Genomic DNA, 17,470 nt, shown 5'->3' with positions numbered 1-17,470 from the left:
TGTTTCAAATAGTATAGTTCATGATGCAAGTTCAAAGGTTGTAGAAAATAAATTAATGCTAAATCACAGTAAGACTCATTTTTACATTTTCTAACACACAATTCAACAAAACCCAAAGTTTTAGTTTCACAGAATGGATGTATGATTAGTGAAAGTGAACAGCTCAAATCAGAGTTCAGATAGAGAACTGTCGTGCAAAGCCCACATTCAGGATCACGTTCAAAGACTTAATGCTGCCATTTGTACTATTCCAAAGGTGCCTAAAGTAAGTGAGTGAAATTTGCACAAAAAGTAGCCTACTTTGCTTATTTTCATTCACTTCTGACATATGGTATTATAGTTTGGGGTAACTCTTCTCATTCGCGATGGTTATTTTTGGCTTAGAAATGGGTAGTTCGGGCAATAAGGGGTGTAAGTTCATGAACCTCTTGTCGATCACTGTTCATAATCTGACTATTCTGACACTGGCCTCATTTGGATTGCACTTCCTTGAATCTTGTTCAGAAAGGTGTGCAATGTACTGCTGCATCCATTTTCAACAAGCTACCACAAGAATTCAAAAATCTTAGCAGCAATCCATGCACTTTCAAATCAAAGCTGAAGTTTCCTCATGGGTCATTCCTCTGTTCTGTTGAGGAGTTCTTTGAAAAATTAAGTTGATTCCTATGTTTTATTGTTAATTCATTTTATTTTATCTGTTATTACTTTTATGTTGTAATTTCATCTGCTAAAATGTTCCATGGCTGTGGAGATTTGCTCCGCAATTTGGTTCTGTGGAACTAGACTTGTAAAATAAAAAAAAAAAAAAAAATTGGTTTATTGTAGAATCGTGGAACATATTCTGAGCTGAAACTTAATGAGGTATCTTGAACGGAATGACCTCTTCGATGCCAACCAGCATGGTTTTCGAAAACATCGATCATGTGAAATCCGACTCGCACTTTCCTCACATGACATACTGAAAACTTTGCATCAAGTCAATCAGGCAGATGCAGTGTTTCTTGATTTCCGAAAAGCATTTGACTCAGTACTGCACCTACACTTATTGTCAAAAGTATAATATGGGGTATTAAGTGAAATTTGTGACTGGATTGAGGACTTTTTGGTAGGGAGGACACAACATGTTATCTAGATGGAGGTTCATCTTCAGATGTAGAAATAACTTCAGGTGTGCCCCAGGGAAGTATGTTGGGACCCTTGCTATTCATGTCTTATGTTAATGATCTTGCACAGACAATATTAATAGAAAACTCAGGCTTTTTGCAGATCATGCAGTTATATATACTGAAGTACTATATGAGAGAAGCTGCATAAATAGTCAGTCAGATCTTGATAAAATTTCAACATGGTGCACAGATTGGCAACTTGCCTTAAATGTTCAGAAATGTAAAATTTTGCACTTCACAAAACGAAAAAATGTAGTATCCTATGACTATAATATCAATGAGTCACTGTTGGAACTGGCCAGCTCGTACAAATATGTGGGTGTATCACTTTGTTGGGATATGAAATGGAATTATCACCTAGATTCAGTCATGGGTAAAGCAGGTGGTAGACTTTGGTTTATAGGTAGAATACTGGGGAAGTGTAATCAGTCTACAAAAGAGATTGCTTACAAATCACTCATGCGACCCATCCTAGAATATTGCTAAAGTGTCTGGGACCCATACCAAATAGGACTAACAGGGGATATTGAACGCATACAGAGAGGGGCAGCATGAATGATCACAGGTTTGTTTAATCCATGGGAGAGTGTCACAGAGATACTGAAGGAACTGAAATGGCAGACTCTTGAAGACAGATGTAAACTGTCTCGAGAAAGTCTATTAACAAAGTTTCAAGAACCGGCTTTAAATGATTACTCCAGGGATATACCACAACCCCCTAAGCATTATCACATAAGGATTATGAGGAGGAGATTAGAATGATTACTGTATGCACAGAGGCATTGAAACAATCATTCTTCCATACTCCATATATGAATGGAACAGGAAGAAATCTTAATAACTGGTACAATGGAACATACACTCAGCCGTGCACCCCACGGTGGTTTGCGGAGTATAGATGTAGATGTAGGGTACTACTGTCACGTGCTGGAACTACACCACCTTATTTTCTCCTGTTCTGTGGTTTGTGTAGCTCTTCAAGAAATGCTCTTCACTGATGAGCATTCTTGAATACTTTTTGGTTATTGTGCATTGTCAGAATCGTGCTGGTCCCAGGAGGGCGTCTTGTGGAATCTGTGCTTCGGTTTGTACAATGTAGTCACTGAATAAATTCCCCATTGTACATCATTGGAGGCAGTAGTAGTTCGGTGCAAATGAACTTAGCAATTACCACTTACAACATTTACCTACCTCCAGGCAGACCACTTAACTTATTTTGAGCTGACTACGCTAATCCAACAACATTTCTCCCTTTTTCACCTGCTTGGGGACTTCAGTGCAGACCCCTCCCTTCGCGGGAGTAAAAATTCGTCTGTTAGGGGGCTTTCTAATTGACTAGCTTCTCACAACCAAGATCTCTGATTTCTCAATGATGGTTCTCCTGCCAAATTCAGTGTTGCCCATGGCACCTTTTCATTTATTAATGTAACAATCACTTCCCCTAATCGTGTGTCTTCACTACATTAATCACCATGCAATGACCTTTGTGACAGTGACCACTTTCCTGTGGTCCTGTCATTTCCTTGCCACTGCCAGATGGACCGACTGCCTTGTTGGGCTCTTCACAGAGCCAGCTGGCCTTTGCGTGCCTCTGCTGTTACATTCACCACCAGTCTGTTGGATTGTAGCCGGCCGAAGTGGCCGTGCGGTTAAAGGCGCTGCAGTCTGGAACCGCAATACCGCTACGGTCGCAGGTTCGAATCCTGCCTCGGGCATAGATGTTTGTGATGTCCTTAGGTTAGTTAGGTTTAACTAGTTCTAAGTTCTAGGGGACTAATGACCTCAGAAGTTGAGTCCCATAGTGCTCAGAGCCATTTTGTTGGATCCCACCTCCCAGTCCACCGTGCCATGATGGATTAAAGACATCGTAATAACGATTCAGGCTCACTAACAAACTCTGCAGTGATTCAAATGGCATCCTTCACAGACCAGCCTTATCACTTTTAAGCAATTTTGTGCTGAACTTATTTGCTTGTGGTCGGTTCTACAGTACTTGTAGAACATTAGCCTCCTTTGTTGCCTGCCTTCATTTTTCATCACTGTCCATCACTTTCCCTCTCCAGTTCCTGACCCTCATTCCTTTGAGGTCCTCCTCCATATCTTCAAGCTTCATTTGCTGGGTCTTCCTCTTCGCCTTCTCACTTCGGGCTTTCCCATAAACAGTTTCTTAACTCTTAGAGTTTCTGTCATTCTCTGTACATGACAAACCCATCTTATTCTTGCTCGCTTGATTTTCACTACAGAATTCTTCTGCCCAAAAAGTGTCTAGTTCTGTGTTTTATTCTGATTCTCCAGCTTCCTTCGCCTCTCACTGTCCCAAATATCTTTCTCAAAATCTTCCTTTCCCATCTCAATAACCACTCTTCCTTGTTTGTAGTCACCACCCAGCCTTCTGATTCATACTTTACTACAAGACTTAATTCAGTCAAATATGTTTGTGTTTTTATATTCCTACTAAAATTTCAGGGCTTGAATATATTCTGCAAGCAATAATAGCATTGATTTCCACTTGGTATAATTTGTTGAATTTTTGCTGCTGTTCTGTTACCTTTTTCTGTTATTAAATGTAGATATTCAAACTTTTCCAATATTTGGTACTCTTTCACATGTATTTTTATTGAGGTGTCTCCTCTATCCTCACCAGTATCTCCGATCATCATATACTTTGTTTTACCTGTATTCACCTCCAGTCCTAAATTTCACACTGCTCCTTCCAGTGCAACGTAATTATCCTTCAAACTTCTGATATTCCTTGCAATTAATGGTACATCAAGAGCATATGCCACCACATGGACCAGCTGGTTAAATATTATTCTCCCTGAGTTTGTTGGCAATTGGTGAATTACATTCTCTAGTGCTAAGTTAAAGAGTAGCAAAGAGATCACGACTTACAGCTGCAGCCCTCTCCCCATGTAGCACTTTTCTAACAACTCTTACTCTATTCTGACTTTTCAAGCTTGTAGACATAATATTTTATTAATCCCGGTCATATACGTGAGCATATTGTTGGATGAGTACACTTAACTCTTCCCTTTGTGCCTCAGATAAACAGGTAGATTAATTGACTTCTGCCTATATTGCTAATACGTCTATGTTCTCCCTGTTTAAGTGTTCGTATTTTTGTGCCTCAAGTAATAATATCTCAGGATATAACAACTCTATTTTTACACTACCATCTCCTCTGCAGTTATGTGTTGTTCTCACCCTCACCAAACCTACCGATATCTCTTACTCATCCACTGTGAAGTAACACTTACCATTACCTACATCAATTTGTACTTTGAATAATCTGAAAGCATCCACACCCATTAAACAACTGACAGTCAATTTTTCTACTACCAAACAGGTACATTCTATGGTGACGTCTTTGAATGTTATGAGTATACAACAAAAAAACCTCCATTTGAACGGGCCTCAAAGGGGCAACGGTGCTGACTGGCTGCCATGTCATTCTCAGCCCTTAGGCATCACTGGATGTGGATGCGGACGCGGACGTGGAGAGGCGTGTGGTCAGTACACCGTTCTCCCGCCCATTGTCAGTTATTGAGCCCGGTTCCTACTTCTCAGTCGAAGTAGCTCCTCAGTTGGCCCCACAAGGGCTGAGTGCACCCTGCGTGCCAACGGCACTCGATGGACCCAGACGGTGACCCATCCTAGTGCTAACCAAGTCCGGCAGCACTTAACTTCAGTGATCTGAAGGGAACTGTTGTTACTACTGCGGCAAGGCCATTGGCGATGTTATGGGTATGTATGCCTGTAATGTTATCCCCTTTGATCTGTTCCCAACTGCAGTTGGAATATGGCAATTTTGTACTGGTAAAGTTGGTATGTCTATACCCTTTCTAATTTCATTGAACAGACTTTGTGAAATAATGTTAATTGACATCTGTATATCAAGTACAGTGGGTACTGTGACATTGCCTATTTTAGCCGTTATCATGGTCTGTATTATTTCTTCTGCTTTTTTAATATCTCTTTCTTCTCTGACTCATAATTTCTCCTTAATAGCACTATCCATGTCAAAGTGTACAAGACAGTTTGTAAATAAGTGGTGCCCCTTCTTCTCTCCTCAATCTGTGGCTGGGGGCTTATCGCGACCCCCTCATGTTTTCCTGTAGGGGTAATGGAGTAATTTCATCACTCGTGTTGCCTCTACTATGTGCACAGTATGATCATTGTTTCTTCAGTTTGCATCCTGTCGGGATCGGGAATCAATTTCCTTTTGTCCTTGTTCTCGCTCCTGTATGTATCCTCTGCTTCCTCATCTGTAATCATTGTTCTTTATGTTAGGGCACCTCCTGCTGTTGGTACATCCTGGCCAAGGCAGTGGATCTTGAAATCTGGTATCTGAACCCATTTGTTCCACCGTTTTTCTTGTTTTTGTTCCTTTACTGAGGCAAATAAGTATGCCAACTGTGCTCGTTGTTTCCACTGTTGTTGTTGTTATTACGTGATGCATCAGGCTGTATATTTCTGTTCTCAGCTGCAGGTTGCCCCTCTTCATAAATGAAACTGATTGAGTCACGAATAGAGAGGAAATGTTAGAGAATGTTCTTTGGTATTGTTATCAATTTTTCCTTGACATGTGCCGGCAACTGGCTCTTCACTATCTATAAGACATCAACATGTGAGATTAGATTTGTCCAGTAATGCGTGTTATTAAAATATTTTTCAAAATATCTACGCCATCCTTCCTGTTTGCTTCTAAAGGGCTCAATTGACCAGAATTTGTCAAGAAACGCTTACTCAAATTGTTTGTATGTGTGCCAACACTCAGCCATGTCGGCAGCCAAGAGCAAAGTGTTACTTTGGGTATCGCCTACAAAGAATCAGATCTTTTGTGCTTCCATCCAGTTGTGTGGCAGCGCATTCCGGACTGCCCGTATGGATACTTCCTCCCCTCAGTTGAATATACTGGAAGTTGCCTATGCCTAATTAGGCCTTCATCTGCTAAAGTAGATGACAAATGAGGTGCTGTGCTCACAGGCAGTGGCACTGTCTCCATCTCCGTGTGCATGCGATTGTACACAACATATGATGGTGTTGTCATTACTATTGGTTGTTTCAAATTTAGTCCCATTCTTCACTGCCAGATGTTGTCACAGAATAATGCATTCATGCTCCCAGACATATCTATTTTGCTTTGATTGTGGTTGTGGTCGGTTCCTTTGAGGTACCACTGCTATTCACGAGCTCTGTGCATATTCACTCTTTTGCTGCTATCCTTGTGCATGTGTTCTTGGTATTTTTTCACAAATTTGTGACCTAGTTTCAAGGGTTCACCCTCTCTGGATATTTTTTGTACTTCATCCAGTAAGTTCTGACTGATTGCAATTCTGTTATGTTGCCTTTCACAAGCTTCACAGTTCCTGTAATTTTGGCTTTTGATTTTTAATTATGGATGAGAACTTGTGGTCTAGCTTATTTAAGCCAGTGGACAAGTCTGTGCATAAATCTTTTGCCAGATCTCTGCGCAGGCCAAGCATAACTTTGTGCTCAAATCGTCAAACTTCTCTGTTAAGTCGTCATATAAATCTGTGCAAAAATTGCAAATGTTCATATTTAGGTCACAAATAGCTTTTAATATTACTTGTTTTTCGGACATTGATGACGTGCTAACACCTTGTGTATCTTTCAGATTTGCTCATGATCAGGCTCTGTTCATGTGACATCAACAGATTCTTTGGAACCCACGCTGGCATGTCTTCAGCTCTTTATCTTGGGAAAAAATGCTCCCTAGGGTCATTTGCAAGTTGATTCCATCTACTGTGAATAGTGTTACGTCGCCAATCAGCACATTTTCCTTCCCTTCATGAGTTGAGTTTAAATAATTTTCATGATTATTCCACTGGCATCAGACATTGTGTGTTTCACTGGTATTTGTCATTTGACTGTGCGCAGTAACATTTTCTACATCTAAATTCTCTCCACTATTCTGAACAACTACTTTGTTGACTGGTTCCATATTGGCAAATTAAAAACATTCTGTTGAAAATTAAAATAGTGATCTTCATTAAAATATATTATGAAAGTTTTAAAAACTTTATATGCATTTTACACTGGGTCCAAATGGTGACTAATTGTTGCCTATCTTGTGGTCTATGTAATATTGAAGCAATTTTTTAGAGCAATAATACTGCTACTGATGATACCCAAAGTTACACAATTTTTAGAACGGGATAGGATGTGGGTTTAGTATTGATACACTCTACCAAGTGTAATCATGCCAATGTGATAATTGAATGGTCCTTGCATTTGTTGCAAAATAGTTGTCTGCTTATTCTTCAGTTTACCTCCAGTATATTATTAGGATAATTTTCCTCTGTAGCCATTTTTGCCACCTTACTTTTGGTACTCGGCTCATTCATCCACAGTAGTTGCAAAACTGAAACACTGAAATAAAGTACAATCAGCACATTTTTAAAAGTATGCAATATAACAGTTTTATCTACTCACATGTTCATTCAGCAGTCTTCGGTCACTGGTGGCCAGTGGTGGTGACATGATTTAGTTTTTTTAATTTTTTACTGATTGTATAAATAATAAGTCATTGAAGATATGAGGGAGGTCGGCAGACCAAACAGCTGCTGCTGTTATGTACACCTGTAACACTACCAATTCTCATTAATGTATTGTGAAGAGACGTCCTGGAGGTTATCACTTTAACTCATTTCTTCTTGATTGCAGCAGCTCTGGATTCTACTTGTGCAGCCTTAATCTAAGTAGATAAATAATTTCTTCTGACCATGTTGTGTCAATAAGACAACATCTTAGTGATATAATATTTTTGTAGAGGGACTCGTAATGGACATAGGTTTTTCAACTTACCAAATAAAACCCCTCTCCAAACCTGTAATAAACATAGCACTGAGATACAAGTTTACACTTTTTTGCTTCACACAAAAGACGGAGCATCTCCATAAAACATCCTACCATGGAGGCATCTGAAACAAAGAGAAGTGATTAATAAAAGGAAACTGTTAACAAATGAACATTAAAAAAGTAGAAATTACTAATATAAGATTGATTATGTATCACATGTAGTATAATGTTCATTGGAAGGCAACGGGAAACAACCACTGGAATTACTTCCCTAGACGTTGATGGGATGGACCTCTTTGTACAATATTCCAGAGGTAAAGCTTCCCCTCAATCAGATCTGAGGGAGGGGAATACAATGAGGACTCTAAGAGATTAGGGCAAATGGAAAAGGAAGGAAGGAGAAGAAGAAGGAAGACTTATTGAGGATTTGGACTTGGAATGTTTTAACCCTTCTCCAGGAAGGGAAATTAGAAAACACCAAACATGAAATGACAAGAAACAAATTGGATGTACTCGGGATGTGCGAGGTGAGATTGGGTGGTTATGGAGAACTAGAAAGTGATGACTTCCGATTGTACTATTCAGGTGAGATAAATATGGGATGCATGGGGTTGGAATTTTGACAGGTAGAAGACTGTAGGACAATGTTATTGAGGTTGAATATGTTAGTGGAAGAATAATGATGATGAGACTGAAAGGAAAAAAGAGAGACTTACTTATCATCCAGGTCAAGTAATCATTCATATGAAGAGGTAGAAGAATGTTATGAGACGATAGAAAACATAGGGGTGATTGGAATGTGGTAGTTGGCGAAGAATCAGAAGGAAAAAGCTCTGGGAAAAATTGGACTGGGAGAAAGAAATGAGAGAGGGCAAAGATTGTTGGCATACTACAATGAAACTTTAATGGTAGTTGGAAATACTCTATATGATAACCACAAAAGAAGGCGGTATACTTAGATATCTCAATTTGACAACAAAAGATATCAAATTGATTACACAATGATACAACAAAAATACTGAAATTGCCTAGAGAGCGTCAAAAGCTATCCAGGGGCAGATATTTATTCAGATCATACATTAGTAATAGCTGAGGTCCTAGTTAAATTGAAAAGAACCTGGAAGGGACAGAAGAGAGAGCACATTAACTTTGAGAAACTGAAAGACAAAGGCAGTTGTGAAAAACTAGAGAATGCATATTGTGATATCATGATGAAAGGACAGGAAACGGAATGCACAGAAGGAAGATGGGTTCGTTTTAAAAATGGGATCAGAAAGGCAGCTAAGGAAATACTTGGAGTCAAGGAGAGAGAAAAAAAGTGAAGAAAGAATGAGTAACACCAGATATAATAACCAAGATGGATGATTGCAGGAAATGGAAAACTGTAAACACAGAAGAAGGGAAGCGCAACTAAAGGTGTTAAATAGTGAATTAAGAATGGATACAGAAAAAACAAAGGAGAAACGGCTGACAGAAAAGTGTGACAAGGTAGAGAAATTAGAGAAATAAGGAAAATATGATTTGATGTACAAAGAAGCAATGGATTTGACATTCAGGGAAAAGAGAAACAACAGTGAACTAAAGGAAGTAGAGGCAGCAGATGGTAAAATATGATTTGATGTACAAAGAAGCAATGGATTTGACATTCAGGGAAAAGAGAAACAACAATGAACTAAAGGAAGTAGAGGCAGCAGATGGTAAAATGGTGAGTGAACCCCAAGAAATAATGCGAATATGGGAAGAATATATAGAATGGCTGTAAGCTGCAGACAGCCGACCAAGCTAAGAAGACCTTGGGATAGAAGAAGAAAATAAAGTTGCAGATGATGACAAAGGAAATGCAGTACTAACTAGTGAGATGGAAGAATCTATGAAGGAGATGAAAAATGGAAAGGCAATGGGAATTGATAAGGTTTCTGCAGAACTGTTAAAGTCATTGGAGAAAGAAGGGAAAAGGGAGTTGATTGAATTGTATAATCAAATATACATGACAGGAAAATGGCCAAAGGACTTTACAGAAAGTATCTTAATACCTATAGAAAAGAAAAAGAACAGCAAAAAGTGTGAGGAACATAGAACAGTGAGCCTGATATCTCATGCAGCCAAAGTCTTGCTGAGGACGCTCAACAGAAGGCTATATGGAAAGCTGAATTGCGTAATAGGAGATGAACAATTTGGTTTCAGGCGAGGAGTGGGAACTACAGGTGCCATTGGGCTTCTGAGAGTGATAGGGGAGAGGTGCATGGAGAAGAAAAGGAAGTGTGTCAGATGGGACAAACTGATGGAAATCCTAAGGAAACATGGAGTTGACTGGAGGGATAGACGGCTAATTAGAAATTCATGTTTGAACCAGAGAGCGAGAGTAAGAATAGGAGGTGTGCTGAGTGAAGAAACTGAACTGGGAAGAGGTGTAAGACAAGATTGTTGTTTATCACAAACACTGTTCAATATAGGCTATATCTGGAGGAAATTATTAGTGTAAGTTTTTTTGATGGAAGGAGAGGAGTTTGTATAGGGGGTTCGGAGAGTGGAGTGTATAAAATTTGCAGACAACGTAGTTGTGATGGCCAAGAGTGCAACAGAGATGGAACAAATGTTATATGATCTAAACACAAAATTAGAAGAATATGGAATGAAGATTAACAAGAAGAAAACGAAAAGCATGGTAATTGGAGGAAAGGGGAGAAAATGCCCTATGAAAATAGGGGGTGAGGAAATAGAGCATGTGAGTAACTTCAATTACTTGGGAAGTGTAATAATGAATGATATGTATTGCTCAACAGAAATTAGAAAAAGAATTGCAATGGCAAAAGAAGGATTCAAGAGGAAACAGAAATTACTTTGTGGACCACTAAACAAAGATTTGAGGGAAATACTTGCCAAAAGTTGCATCTGGAACATTGCACTATATGGTGTGGAGACCTGGATATTGAGGAAGGAACATGAAGGAAGATTGTAGGCACTAGAGATGTGGATGTGGAGAAGAATGGAAAAAGTGAAATGGGAAGACAGAGTAAGGAATGAAGAAGTAGTAAGAATAGTTGGAGAAGAAAGAAACATGCTCAAAGTCATCAGAAAGAGAAAACGGAACTTGACTGGACGTTGCTTGAGGAGGGACTGTTTATTGAAGGAAGGAATAGAAGAAATGGTGAAGGGAAAAAGGGAAGAAGAAAAAGAAGATATCAAATGCTGGACAATATCAAAGGAGGGTAATATTCAGACATGAAAATACTGGCTATGGACAGCCACAAGTGGAAGAGGCTTAACCCATGCCATAAGGCAGAATACCATACTACTACTACTACTACTACTACTACTACTACCACCACCACCACCACCACTAGTACTACTACTATAATGTTGTTAGGTTTGTCTTCTAAAGCATGAAAAAGAGAGAGACAAACAATTAAAAAATGTTGTAAGGTTTGTCTTCTAAACCATGAAAAAAGAGTCAAACAAGTAAAAAAACTACAGTCTTCCAGGTATTCCAGTTCACGTAAGCTATATATAGCACAAATATTGGGAACGCTTGTGCTGAATGTCATTGGTGGCTGCCAATTGGAGACAAGTGTTTGTAGAGCTAATGCCAAGTTAACCAGAAAATGAGGAAATGCTAGTGAATTGGGTTTTATATATCTAGCAATTTTTGTGGTGGTGTGTGAAATGTTGTGTTGCTGACAGACAGTGATGGATTATTCACATTTTATGGATGGCCCTTTTTAAATTTTCTACTTCTGCTGCATTTTTTGTGTTTCTATCATCAAAGTATGTAAGCAGTTTGACATTTTTTATGTTAATAACTAAGAGGTATGTCTAAATTGCAGATATTTTTGTTTTGTGGCATTCTGATTGGAATAAATTGTATGCAATAGTGAATTTTGGTTGTGGTGAGATGTGAATTACATGCATTGTGTAGATGACACTTTTTTAGTTTTTTCTGTTACAGCATATTGGTGGTTTTATTATGATATGTAGCCTAGCAATGTCTAGATTAGGTGGGAATGTGAAGTTCGATTGTGAATTGGCAAAGCCAACAAATGTGAAAGGAGCAAAATTGATTGTGATGAGACAGACCCATAGCATAGCCCAAGATCTATGTTAGATTGGAAGCCAATGAATGTGAAAGCTGGAAAACTGGTTACATTTTTGTTGCACTGACATGTAGTGTATTGCAGGAGCTATGCAGGAGTGATTTCTCTCAACTTGTAATAGCATTGGTTGTGATAAATAGATACTAATGTAAGTTTAATTAATAGTTTTTTCAGTGTTGCGCAGATTCTTCTGATTGTACCTCATCAGAAGGGAGTGGGTTTACATAGTGGGTGTTATTTTGCACTAACTTAAATAAATACTTACTCAAGCATATTTGTTTTTAGAGATATTACCTTTTAATTTCTGACCTGGATTTGTATGTCTCTAATCACTTTATAAGACAACCATAGATACTAATGCTGCATTTGCTATTCTTGTAAGTAACCGATGAGGAATATTGTAAAAGATGACTTCAGCCTATTTTAGGTGGATAATTTGCTTTGACTCCATTGTGTTTTCAGCTATGGCCTCTGAGCAAATTTGCTACAGAGACCTTGTTCTCATGTAACACATAGGCAGTGTTGTTAACTTATGTATGTGGCACAGATTTATAGACAGTTGTAGAAAGTATCTGAAGTGTGGTAGGGATATGAGCCTTCTTTCTTGTACAAAAGGTACAGATGGGGTGCACTGGAGCTGCAGAAAGACTGATCAAAGAATTAGTTGCAGCACTAGAAAAAATTTGTCATTTGAGGGAAGAAAGTTAACAATCACAAAAATTCTACAAATAACTTATCTCTGGGTAAAAATGTGCAGAAACTTTTTTATTACTGATGAATTACAGTTATCCGAGAAAACAGCGGTGGATTGGCCAAGCTTCTGCAGAGACCTATGTATTGAAATGTGCTTCAATGAAATTGAGAAACTTGGTGCCAACAGAGTCATTGTCAAAATCGACGAAGTTATGTCCAGAAGAAGAAAAATGGCAAAAGGAATGAAGAACAGGAAGATGGGTTTTTGGAGGAATTCAAAGAGGAACCCAGAAGTATTTCTTCAGAGTTGTTCCCAGACATAAGAAGAAGGTGTTGCTCAGTATCATCAGGGAATACATCCTTCAAGGAATGACTGTCATTTCCAACTGTTTTAGGTTGTACAAATGCTTGAATGATGAAGGGTTTGGGCATTTTGCAGTTAACCATAAAGTGACATTTAAGGATCCTGAAACAGGTGCTTACACTAACAGCATCGAAGGCATCTGGTTAGCAGTAAGGAAAGTTCTTCATGGCAAAAAAAAAAAAAAAAAAAAAAAAAAAAAAAAAAAAAAAACTTCTTACTTGTTCGTATATGTGTGGTGCAGAAGGTACTCTCAAAAGTAGGATTTACTTACGCATTTCATGAATAGTGTACAAGACCCAGTGTGATGTGTCAGTTTCAATAAAATCATGGTGTTACTATTTTTATGTTTTCTGGAATTTCTTCATTGTTTCCATTTTATTATTTTCTTGGAGATGTGGTCTGTCTAGGAAACTAAATAAAAGGCCATTTGTTGTTGCGATACATGTTTCACATTCTTTTATTTACGGAGTGTCGTTAGTGGCTTGTAATACATGGCACTTATTAAATACAAAGAAGTGAATCCTGTGTAGCTTAAAAATAAAATCTTGTTTTGTTGCATAGACATGTCACATCCAAGAATATGGTATCACTTGTGTTAAACTGTTTAATTACGCATTTTTGTGTATCCGTGTTTCTCTTTGAAACTTTAGTTCCATTGCATGGACTATATGTATTATGGTAAAGGATGTTATGAAAAAAAGCAATATTTGTTTTGAAACCAAAATGTCATTCTTGTTGGCTACAAAGATCAGTTATTCTATCGTCTTACATTCCTGTCACTGCTTGGAGCAGGTGTTACAAAAAAAAAAAAAAAAAAAAAAAAAGCTTTAAGATAAGAGCACTGACAACCCTTTGTGAAGTTTTATTCTTGCTGTCTGGTCAAATGCAGTAAGAAGGCATGCTGGGAGCACTGTCTGTCACTCCTGGAGACATGCCTCTTCACGTGAGGTGTGGGCTGAGCTCTGTGGTCTTATGGGCCGCCAACAATCAACAGCTGTTCCAGGTCTTGTCCTACAGGGGGAGCTTTGTACAGATTCATTGGTTCTTGCAGAACAACTTGAGACCCACTTTGCAACTGTATTGGCATCCTGCTCCTGTCCAGCTACCTGTCTGCTGCAGAAACAACTTGATGACATCCTTTGTTTCACTCCCCATCAAGCTGAATCATATAATGAACCTTTCACTGACTGGGAACCCCTTCAGGCTCTTGCTTTGTCCCTTGACACAGCCCTCGTTCAGTTTAGTCAGGTGATCCAACATCTGAAAGTTCCCCCAAGGCAGCATCTCCTCAGAGCCTTCAGCTGTAATTGGCTCAAAGGTGCCTTCCCCTCACAGTTGCGAGATAGCCTGGTAGTCTCACTCGTTAAGCCAGGCAACCTGTTGTCTATCAACAGTTAGCAGCTGATTAACTTGACCAGTGTTCTCCATGTACTGCTTGAAAGAACGGTTGCCTGCAGATTTTGCTGGGTTCTCGAATCTCAGGGCTTTTCGTCTCTCCCCGTCAGCGTGATTTCTGGAAGGGACGATCCATAACTGATCGTCTGCTTAGTTGGTAAGCAGCAGTCCAGTAGGCTCTTGCTAAATGCCAGGATCATATTGCAGTCTTTTTTGACTTGCATAAGGCATATGACACTACTTATCCTCTGTGACTCTGGCTTCAGAGGTCTCCAAACTATTATTATTCATCAGTTTTCATCACACCATTTGTTATGGGTTAGTTGGCACTTCACTCAGCTCCCCATGAGCCAAAGAGCCTGGAGTTCCACAGGGATCTGTGTTGAGTGTCATTCTCTTCCTCATAGCCGTCAATGAGCTTCTGACCTCGATTGAGATGCTCGTCACCCCTATTTGTATGTCAGTAGATTTTGCATTTGGTGCAGCTCCCATTCAGTAGCTTCTGCTGAATGCCAGCTCTAAGGTGCCATCCAGCAGGCCTGTGTGTGGGCTCTTTCCAACTTTCTCCAATTCTCTCCCACAATAATGCAGGTAATGAATTTCTGCCATCATACCACAGTCCATTCTGATCTAGAACTCAACTTAGATACCCAACACATGGATATTCTAGCACAGTCCCATTTCTTGGGCCACCTCTTTGATAAAATGCTGACTTGGCTGTCCCATATTTGTCATCTGATGACTAGCTGTATGCAGAAGCTTAATGCTCTCTGCTTCCTTGTCCACACAGCTTGGTGTGCAGGTCATGCTACTCTCACCCGTATTTACCATGCCCCAGTTTCATCAAGACTGGACTATGGTTGCCAGAGTTATGGCTCAGTGGTTCCTTCAGTTTTGAAACTGTCAGACCTAGTCTTCCATCATGGCAGCATCTGGCCACTGCTGCCTTTCAGACTAGTCTCAGAGACAATCTACTCACCAAAGTGGGGACTTTCCCTCTTCAGTTTTCATGGTACCAGCTCTTGGTCTTCTGTGCTATTGTCATTCGAGAATTCCCTGATCATTAATTTAGAGAGATCCACTTCAGTTGTACTAATATTTACTCAAAACATGATCAGTTTCGAGATTTTCAAATCCCATCTTGAAGTGTATGAAATTGTAGTATTTGGTAATATACACACATCAAAAAAAGTTTTGCATCACCCCGATTCCCAGAACTCCTGAAGATAGACATTGACTGTGGATATTGTATGACAGACACAGTCACTTTGACTGTTCAGAGATGTAACTAAACCCGCCCGAAGATGTAAACAACCATGCATGAGCAGTGGCTAATAGACGGAGGGGGTCCGACAGCTGATCAGTTCCAGTCATTCCACCAGGAAGGAGGTACACGGTATCTGTAGTTCAACCATGGCTAGGCAATCAGTACTGTGGTTTGATCATGTTTGCATTGTTACTTTGTGCCAGGAAGGGCTCTCAACTCGTGTCCAGGTGTCTCGGAATGAACCAAAGCAATGTTGTTTGGAGAGGGAGGAGGTATAGAGAGACAGGAACTGTTGATGATGTGCCTCGCTCAGGCTGTCCAAGGGCTACTACTGCAGTGGATGACCACTACCTACAGATTATGACTTGGAGGAACCCTGACAGCAACACCACCATGTTGAATAATGCTTTTCGTGCAGCCGCAGGATGTCGTGTTAAGACTCAAACTGTGCCCAATAGTATGCATGATGCGCGACTTCACTCCCGATGTACATGGTGAGGTCTTTCTTCGCAACAATGACACTATGCAGTGTTGTACAGATGGGCTCAACAATATACCAAATGGACTGCTCACGTTCTCTTCACCGATGAGTGTTGCCTATGCCTTCAACCAGACAATCGTCGGAGACGTGTTTACAGCTGTACGATACATGAATGCCATCCTCTGACCGATAGTGCAACCATATTGGCAGTATAATGTCGAGGCATTAGTCTTCGTGGACGACAATTCGCGCTCCCATCGTGCACGTCTTGTGAATAACTTCCTTCAGGATAACGACATCAGTTGACTAGTGGCCAGCATGTTCTCCAGACAGGAACCGTATTGAACATGCCTGGGATAGATTGAAAAGGGCTGTTTATGGACGACGTGACCCACCAACCGTTCTGAGATATCTACGCTGAAATGCCATTGAGAAGTGGGACAGTCTTCACCAAAGTGCCTTGATGAACTTGTGGATAGTATGCCATGATGAATACAGGTATGCATTAATGCAAGTGGACCTGCTACTTGGTATTAGAGGTACCAGTGTGTACAGCAATGTGGACCACCATCTCTGAAGGTCTCGCTGTGTAGTGGTACAACATGCAATGTGTGGTTTTCATGAGTAATCCCTTTGCATACAAGGGATGTCGTCATGCTGATATCTGCCCTCGGCTGGGATATGCCTTGCATCCTTCTGCCAAGATATCTATCTCCTCTGCATGGATTGTGCTCCCTGTGGTTTCTCATGCACCTCCCCTGGGATGGTGCCCAGGAAATGGATTAGATCCAATCTCTTTTTGGTTCTGAAGTCTGTCATCCCCATGACCTTACACATCTGTTTGTCCAGTTCTTCAAGAGGTCCAAAGTGCTATCATCTTTTACATGAACGACTCTAAAACTGTGGATTGGATGGGATACACGTTTACATCTCCTACTGGTAAGGAACGATATTTGCTGCTGAGAACAGATGCTGTATTTATGGCAGAACTGACAACTGTTAGCATGGCCTTCATTTCATCAAACAAGCTTTCCTTCACCATGTTTTAATATACTGACTCAATGTCCAGTCTCCAGACTATTGACTGATGCTCTTGTTGCCACCCTTTGGTCTCCATTATTCATGACCTTCTTGCTGACCTTGGTGATGCTGCCTCCTCAGTTGTCTCTCTCTGGCTGCCAAGTTAGGCTA

General features: G+C 39.9%; 1 protein-coding gene and 1 pseudogene across 6 annotated transcripts in view; one reads left to right on the top strand and one right to left on the bottom strand.

Annotated features, from left to right (window-relative positions):
• Window positions 1-17,470, top strand: part of LOC124595634 — a 316,080-nt gene that overhangs the window by 29,765 nt on the left and 268,845 nt on the right. The window lies entirely within an intron of this gene.
• LOC124597548 lies at window positions 4,782-4,900 on the bottom strand (annotated as a pseudogene).

This window comes from Schistocerca americana, chromosome 2 (assembly GCF_021461395.2).
Source record: "Schistocerca americana isolate TAMUIC-IGC-003095 chromosome 2, iqSchAmer2.1, whole genome shotgun sequence".
Classification (NCBI taxonomy): domain Eukaryota; kingdom Metazoa; phylum Arthropoda; class Insecta; order Orthoptera; family Acrididae; genus Schistocerca; species Schistocerca americana.
Note: the sequence above shows the minus strand (reverse complement) of the source record. Positions and strands in the feature narration are given on the sequence as shown.